Source organism: Columba livia, chromosome 2, assembly GCF_036013475.1.
Source record: "Columba livia isolate bColLiv1 breed racing homer chromosome 2, bColLiv1.pat.W.v2, whole genome shotgun sequence".
In the NCBI taxonomy this organism is placed as follows: Eukaryota; Metazoa; Chordata; class Aves; order Columbiformes; family Columbidae; genus Columba; species Columba livia.
The window spans coordinates 98,513,463-98,521,002 of record NC_088603.1 but is presented as its reverse complement, the minus strand read 5'-3'; the positions used below and the strand labels follow the sequence as shown (position 1 = coordinate 98,521,002).

Sequence of the window (7,540 nt, the reverse complement as noted above, 5' to 3'; positions counted from 1 at the left end):
GTGTTCAAACCAGCCCTTTGAATGAACCTGCATTTACCCCTGAGTGGAGGGAGTCTGAGGAGGAAGCAGACTGATATTTCAAAGTTTCCTCTTTGAAACCCTGTGCAGACACAGATTTGCAAAGTGGATGGAGGGTCTATAAGCCACTGAGTAGCACTATCCAGAACAGGCTTTCCTGGTCATGCAACGCAGTTGAGACTGCATGGGCCTTCAACCTCCTTTGTGCACTGCAGCTACAGCTCTTTCGGTGTATCTATGTATATGTATGCGTTAGTGCATGTGAGCCTATAGATGATCACATCGCTCATATAAAACCAGTGTGTTCTGATAACCTTGGTCTCAGCCCTATGAAATATTGACCTCTACTTCCAGTGCCTAGATGCATGCCTGAACTTCTTAAATGCTTGTGCCTGTGGTGAAATGCTTTGACGGCTCAGGTCCCAATTCCTCCACATTCCCTGCAGGAGGGAACAGAGGAGGAGTAACGAGGGCACTGACCCCCTGCCTCTACGGTGAGTGATGGAACTTACTGTTCCATTTACAGTTCCATTTTAAAAATAGATGCTGGGCAAGTAAGCAATTAAAATTCAAGAAGGAAAGCAGAACTATCTGGCAGTTGTTCAGTAAGTCTAACTTGTATAAAAAAGATCTGCACATAGCTGGTATAAGTATAAACAGTCAGCAGCATGAGATTATGAAAAACAATTCTTGCCTGGCAAATGTGATTACTTTTAACAAAATTTAAAAACCAGGGAGTGAAGAGAACACAGCAGATATATTCTCTCTGCAGGTTGGGTCATTCAGCTGTACATGAAATAAGCTCCCATAAAACATCTGAACCATCATCTTCGGATGTATCGATGCAGACAGGTGCAAAAGGATCCAAATTCCAAGCTGGACATATGCTAGCTCGGCACTGTTCCCAGTCAAACGAATTCACTAAGAGATTTAGTAGAGAGGCCTGAACGCCACATGGTGACATTGCTTCTAAATCAGAGCTGGTTCATGGCTGGTCAGTGAGCTCAGATGTGTCTTCACACACTGGGACACCTCCTATCTCCCCAGCTCTGCTCTATGGCATTGCATTCACCAGGAGAAGGGATGAACAACAGTTGTCCCATGACTGTCTCACCATTATCCAGCACTTTCTGGGCTCTACCCCACCCTCCCCAATTCTCTACTGGGTAAATCACTCCCTGTCAATGGCCTGGCAGCAGAAGCACCATTGTTCCATCTAGTGGAGAGCTATTCAGTGTTGATGGCCTTTGATTTCTCTTTCCAAACACAGGCCTCGCCTCTGCCAGATAGGATTTTGCTGGTAGGGTTATGCTGACAAATCCTCCCAACATAAGCACAGTCTGTAGTCCCTAAAGATTTATTGTGGCCCAAACTGGTCTATCTTCCATCAATCCTGTGAATATAATAAGTGCAGACAATACCAAAACCTGTCAGAAAACGTCCAATATAAAATAGACACACTAATTTACTGTGAAGTTTACAATCCTAAATAGCATTCAGAAGAAAAGTAAATAATGGCATTCATAGTTTGGCACAGACATGCTGCCAATGTGTCACATCCTGATGGATTGGGGATATGTCTGTGTCAAACTATAAATTCTGGTTTTGCTTTTTGAATGCCGTTTACAATTGCACTGTCCATGTGGATTATTGCATCTATTTTTATAGCCAAAGCTCTGTCTGGGAAGATGTAACAGAGCAATCAACAACACTGACGGGTTCTATTTTGCTGGAACAATAATGTTCCTATGAGCCGGGCTCTTCAATATTCATGCACAGGACAGGAGGGCTTCCCCTCATGTTGAAGAACATAGGCAAAAGAAGGATGGAAGCCTATTATGTGAGCACGTTTGTCAAAGTGAGGTCTCTCTGCTAAAAGTAAGACAGAGTAGTCAAGCCAAAGACAACAGTGATTGTGAGGTCAGGTGGTCGGGCACTGCAGAGACATTCAGAATTATAGAATCACAGAATGGTTGGGGTTGGAAGGAACCTCTGGAGATCATCTAGTCCAAGCCACCTGCTAAAGCAGGTTCGCCTAGAGTAGATCACACAGGAATGTGTCCAGGCGGGTTTGAATGTCTCCAGAGAAGGAGAGTCCACAGCCTCCCTGGGCAGCCTGTTCCAGTGCTCTGGCACCCACAAAATAAAGAAGTTTCTTCTCATATTCAGATGGAACCTCCTGTGTTTCAGTTTGTGCCTGTTGCCCCTAATCCTATCATTGGGCACCACTGTCAAGAGTCCTCTTGACACCCACCCTTGAGATATTTATCTGAACTGCTGGGGGAGCTGGGAAGCCACACAACTGCAGCCACAGAGCTGGTGTCACCCTCCTCACTGCTGACCAGGGTGAGAGGGCTGAAGGGAAGGCTCAGGTATGCTTCTAACATTCCTATTCCTCTCCATTCCTTCCCACATGCTCGGATAGTGCATTTTCATGTAATCTGTACCACAAGCAAACTGAGAGTAAACCTTCATATGGATGAAACATCTGAAGCTTTGCATGGACAAAACACATATTAGGTTATTCAGACTAGATATAAGGAATAAAGTTTTTACAATAAGGGTGGTAAAATACTGGAAGAGGTTCCCAAGAGATGTGGTAAGATGCCCCATCCCTGGAGACTTTCAAGGCCAGGCTGGACTGGCTCTGAGGAGGCCCAGCTCTGAGCAACCTGATCTAGTTGCAGATGTCCCTGCTCATTGCAAGAGAAATGGACTAGATGACCTTTGAAGGTACATCCAACCCAAATTATTCTATGCTTCTGTGATTAGCAAAAGTGGTGTTCTTTACTTTCCTATACATTATTCCTGCCACCTATATATTAATAACTGGGCTTTCCAAGAATGACTACCTGTGGATATAGAGCTAAGCCAGCTGGGGCATAAGAAGCTGCAAAGCTGCAGCACTGTGTCTGGGGCACAGGCAGGTGGTGCAGAGTGCTGCTGTTGGAAGGGTAGTACCTGCTACAGCATCTGCACCTGAATGGACACCTCCACAGTCCAAGGCTATTCCTCCTGGCAGTGACCAGTCCCAGAAGTCTGCTGGGGGTTCAACCTTTGGATCTCCTCGCTAAGGAATGGTATCCCACCAGGGAGGGGATTGCTTTTCACTTTGTTATCTTCGTCTTTCCCTATCAGGCCATTCTGGTTTTGTCTGTCCTGTCCTTAAGCCTCCCATGCAAGAGCCACTTGCCGTACTTATAAAACCCATGTATCTAACACCACTTGCAAAAGACGTTGCTGCTTAACTGGGATCCCCTGGTACTTCCAGTACAAGCCAGAAATCTGTCGGCAAAATGTTCTGGGAAAAAAACAAAACAAAACAAAAAACGAAAAACAAAACCAACAAACCACATGGTAGTTAAAAAAAAAAAAATCCCAGATATTACTCAGCTTCCTGGTGAAGCTGGTAAATATTGTGCTAAACCGAAGGTACCGATACGCAGAGGGAGACGTGCTTCTACCATGCAAGGCGACAAGCGCAATGGACCTGCACTGGGCAGAAACAGTGGCAGGCAGAGGGAAGCCCCTCCGGAGGAACCGATGCCGTGGTGGTTGAGGCTGCTGCAGACGTCCCGAAGGCGGCGAAGGACCTGCACCGTACTTTTCCCTTTCAACTTTTCGGGAGAGCCAGAGCAGGGCTCGGCGGCCCCGGGGGCAGGTGCACCGCACCGGAGAGGTGTGTGCCCGGTTCGTCCCCTCATCCCGCGGCGGAGCGGTGCGCAGTGCAGGCGGGAACAAGCGGCTTCGCGCTGCGGGCCCGTCCGGCCAGCGCCCGCTGGTCCCGTCCCCGCCGCCGCCCGCCCCGGACCGCCGGTGCCGCCGCGCCGCCGCAGCGCCCTCTGCCGTCGGCGGGGGGTCACGGCGGCGGCGGCGGGCCGGGGATCGCGTGCGAGCGGGGAGCCGGCGGCTCGCCCTGTCACTCGGCCGCCCGCCCGCCACCTGAATCACGAGGGAAGCGGCGGCCGAGCATCCTCCTCCCCACCCCCGCGGCGTCCTCCGTCCCGCTCCCGCCGCCCGCTCCCGCATCTCCGCCCCAGCATCGCCGCCGCGCCTCGGCCGCCCGCTCTGCGCCGCGGCCGGGGGCTGCTGCTCGCCCGGAGAAACTTTGCACCCCTCCCCGGGTCGTGGCGGGGACCGTGGGGTAAGTCGTTGCATCCCGAGAGCTCGCGATGGGCAGGCGAAGCTTCAGCCCGGGTTTTGCAGGGGGGCCGGGGGATCCCCGGCTGCGGCCACCTCGCCCCCAAACCACCCCCGCTCCGGGAGGTCGGTGCTCCCCCCGGCCGTTTCGGCGGCGCTGGGACCGCAGCCGAGCAGGATGCGCCCCGCTTCTTCCACCCAGGCGCTGGGGATGGTCCGCAGCTCCCACGCGAAAGCCCCGGGAGGTGGCGGGTGCCCTCCGGCCCCCGGGCGGGTGTTGCCCGGGGTGTTGGCCCGCTGTCCCCAGGGATGAAGCCGGGGGGAGCGAAGGGCTCTGCCGCGGCACCTTGGCTACATCTGGCTTCACCCATCCTTTCCACTGATGACTCGAGAGACCTTTTCGGGGGGAAAGCAAGTGAAATAAAAGTTTCACGTCTCCCCTTTCCAGCCCGAAGTGCACTCGCTTGGCATAGAAGAGGGTGGGTATGCTTTGGGGTCAGTCGGTACTTCCCCTGAAAATCTTCGTTTTCAACGGTTTATCACTCTAGAGCTAAAAATTCTTGTTGCGTTTCAGTTTGACATACCAAAGGGGGGGAAATCAGTAACGGAAGGGCGAAGCGTGTATACAGGTTCTGGTGCTTTTTCTGACTTTACATTACTTTGTTTAGTAAACAAAAAATTTGTACGTCTTTGGGTGAAACTGTAGTTCTATGTCTTTATTAAAGAATAATGCAAATAGTATAAAACCAAGTTACATAATGAAAAACTTTTTTTTTTTCTGAAGACGGGCACAATGTCCTGTGTCATTTTGTGAGTTTCTATTAGATGATAGACTATTAAGACACACAAAGAAACCCCCAAAAAACAAAAAACAACCAACCAAACAACCAAAAACCAAAAAAACAACCAAACAAAAAACACCAGAAAAATGCGAGGATACAAGAATATGCTTGACTTTTTTCGGTAATCGGAGGTTTCAAAAACAGAGCCGGGACTGGATTGAAATAAAACTGACTGACTGGTTGGTCTCAGAAGTAGTCTGTTGAGAAGAATGTTGATGCACATATGTTTGCAGTAGATAAAATAAAACTGATCTCCTTTATGAACCATAGAGAGTGTTATTATCCAGGGCTAAGACTAAATCACAGAATCACAGAATCACAGAATGTTAGGGATCGGAAGAGACCTCAAAAGTTCATCTAGTCCAATCCCCCTGCATTTAAGTGAGATTTAATGACTGACACAGTCAAATTCACTGGCAAAACACTCGGTTAATTTGCAACCAAGAGCAAGAACCTATTTCCTTGAAAAACAAAGTGCCTAATACTGTAGATGTTAAAAACCAGAAAGAGTTACCAGTTAAGGTTTGGATAGTAACTTTAACACCATTGCTCCTGCTGGCGCTCTCTGCCTGAGCACAGGCTGACACAGTTCTCTCTTTTCACTGCCACATCCACCGCACCTCTGCTTCAGTATATATGTTTGTGACAACCTATTTTTTTTTCGGTAGTTGACTGTAAAAGTGTATTTGGGTGTTCTCTGGTCTGAAGGAGAAGACTGGGTTTCTAGGGGATGCATTGGACTAGTGTGTGAACACCTCTAGTCTTCAGCTCTAGAAGCCCAAAGCTCCACAGTGTACTGAGACTGTGGGGGACTGTTTCTGTGAAGAATGCCAGGGAATGAACCCTCATAGATAGAAAATCTGTGTTGTTGTGGTTTCAGGATTTTTATTCTAAGTGAGCCGTAAGAGGGGGAGTTATATTATTACCTCAACTTCCCATTGATTCAGATTTCTGCCCAGGAATTGTACGGAGGAAATGCAGCGTTAGGCCCTGTTTGCAGTGTAGATGCTTACAAAAAACAGCCAGCCGATCTAATATTGATTCACGGGTTTCAGTGTATAAACAGGTTTAAACTCTACTGTGGAGGATTTAGTAGTCAGAAATGATTTTTTCATTAGATTTGCCTTTCTGTAGGTATATCTAAAAATATAATAAAAACACTTTCAGTATCAGGAACTGCCGCTATGTAATTGAACTAGACTAAGAACTTCATTCAGCTTTTGCTGTTGTGTTTTTAAGGGGTTCAGTTCAACCCCAGACCCCACTAAATGTGGGGGCTCTGCTGTTGAATAACTGAAGTCTGGTGCCAAATCTTTCCTTAATATTCCTGGTAATTACTGCTGACTCATGCTGACATGTGAGTTCAATTAGCCCCAACTGGAATGTAAATGATGTGGGAGTGTCTCTTTGTGCCCAGAGACAGCTAGGACAAAGCAGATTTTGGAGGAAAATTTAAGGAATTGCCAAATTTGGTAGGAAGTGTCAGCCGGGTATTTTTTTAATAGTAATGTTTAAATAACCATTGAAGTTTTGTCCCAGGAAGGGGGCAATTTGGATAACATGGGCTTGTCTTCACTATGGAATAAGTGGAGTCCTAACTCAGACATTGCTTCTAATTTGTCTCATGTCCCCACACACAAACTCATTGCTGGAGAGTGGTGATGTTTTCAATTTGAATTGGCTTACCCATGAGGAATAAGCTATAGCTCAGATAACCACAATTCACCAGCTCCCAACACGATCTGCCTGAATAGCACAAGTGTGATTGTGCTCAGCTCTGGCTGCTCCCACTTGAATGGGGTTACCTGGACAGCGGGCAGCACCTGCCTGCTTCCCCAGTACGGGCAGAGCAAAGACGTCATGGGTTCAGCCATGAGGTAAGCAACGGGACATTTATCAATGCAAATGCTCCCACACAATTGCTGCCTAACTGCCGCGTTTGTGACAGCTCACTGGTGGGGGTCACCGTCACCACACAACCATGGTAAGCAGGACACAAGGACTTGGCAGCGGTGCAGAGCTCGCTGATGTGCAGAATGAGGCATGGCTGCAACAAGTCATGAAAAGCAGAAAATTGTCTTTGCCCCATACATTAGTTTCCTGTCAGTTATCAGCTGGTATGAGAAGGTCAGTTATATGTCAGAGGTATATGCTTTTATATATGTATGTCTATCTATATATATATATATATAAATAAATCTGTCCATACCTGGCTAGCGGTAGCAAGAGCTGCTGCTTTGGGAGAAGCAGTTTTGTTGTTGGCCCTCTGTGGAAATGGCTACTAGGAAATGCAGACCAGGATTTCTACAAACATTTTGAGGTCGAAGAAGCGAAGATGGTGGGCACAAGGGCAAATACGCAGCCTTAAGTGTGCCAGGTGGATTGCTTTTTTTTAAGAGGGAGATGACCCGAATGCAGAGTCCTCGGTCAGCATGAAGAATGAAAATTTCAAGGTGCTTTTCAATAAATTTGACTGAGTTAGGGACCAGCTGAACATCCTGAGATGAAAAATGCTTTCAGAATATGTCTCTGTCAGTCCA

The 7,540-nt window shown here is 47.9% G+C and overlaps 1 protein-coding gene across 1 annotated transcript in view; it reads left to right on the top strand.

Annotated features, from left to right (window-relative positions):
* Positions 1 to 3,871: 3,871 nt before the first annotated feature.
* AHRR (aryl hydrocarbon receptor repressor) overlaps positions 3,872 to 7,540 on the top strand; it is a 93,808-nt gene continuing 90,139 nt past the window's right edge. Inside the window, exon 1 of the mRNA XM_065052938.1 lies at positions 3,872 to 4,162. The gene's annotated coding sequence lies outside the window, so the exon portion shown is untranslated. The remainder of the gene's footprint in view (positions 4,163 to 7,540) is intronic.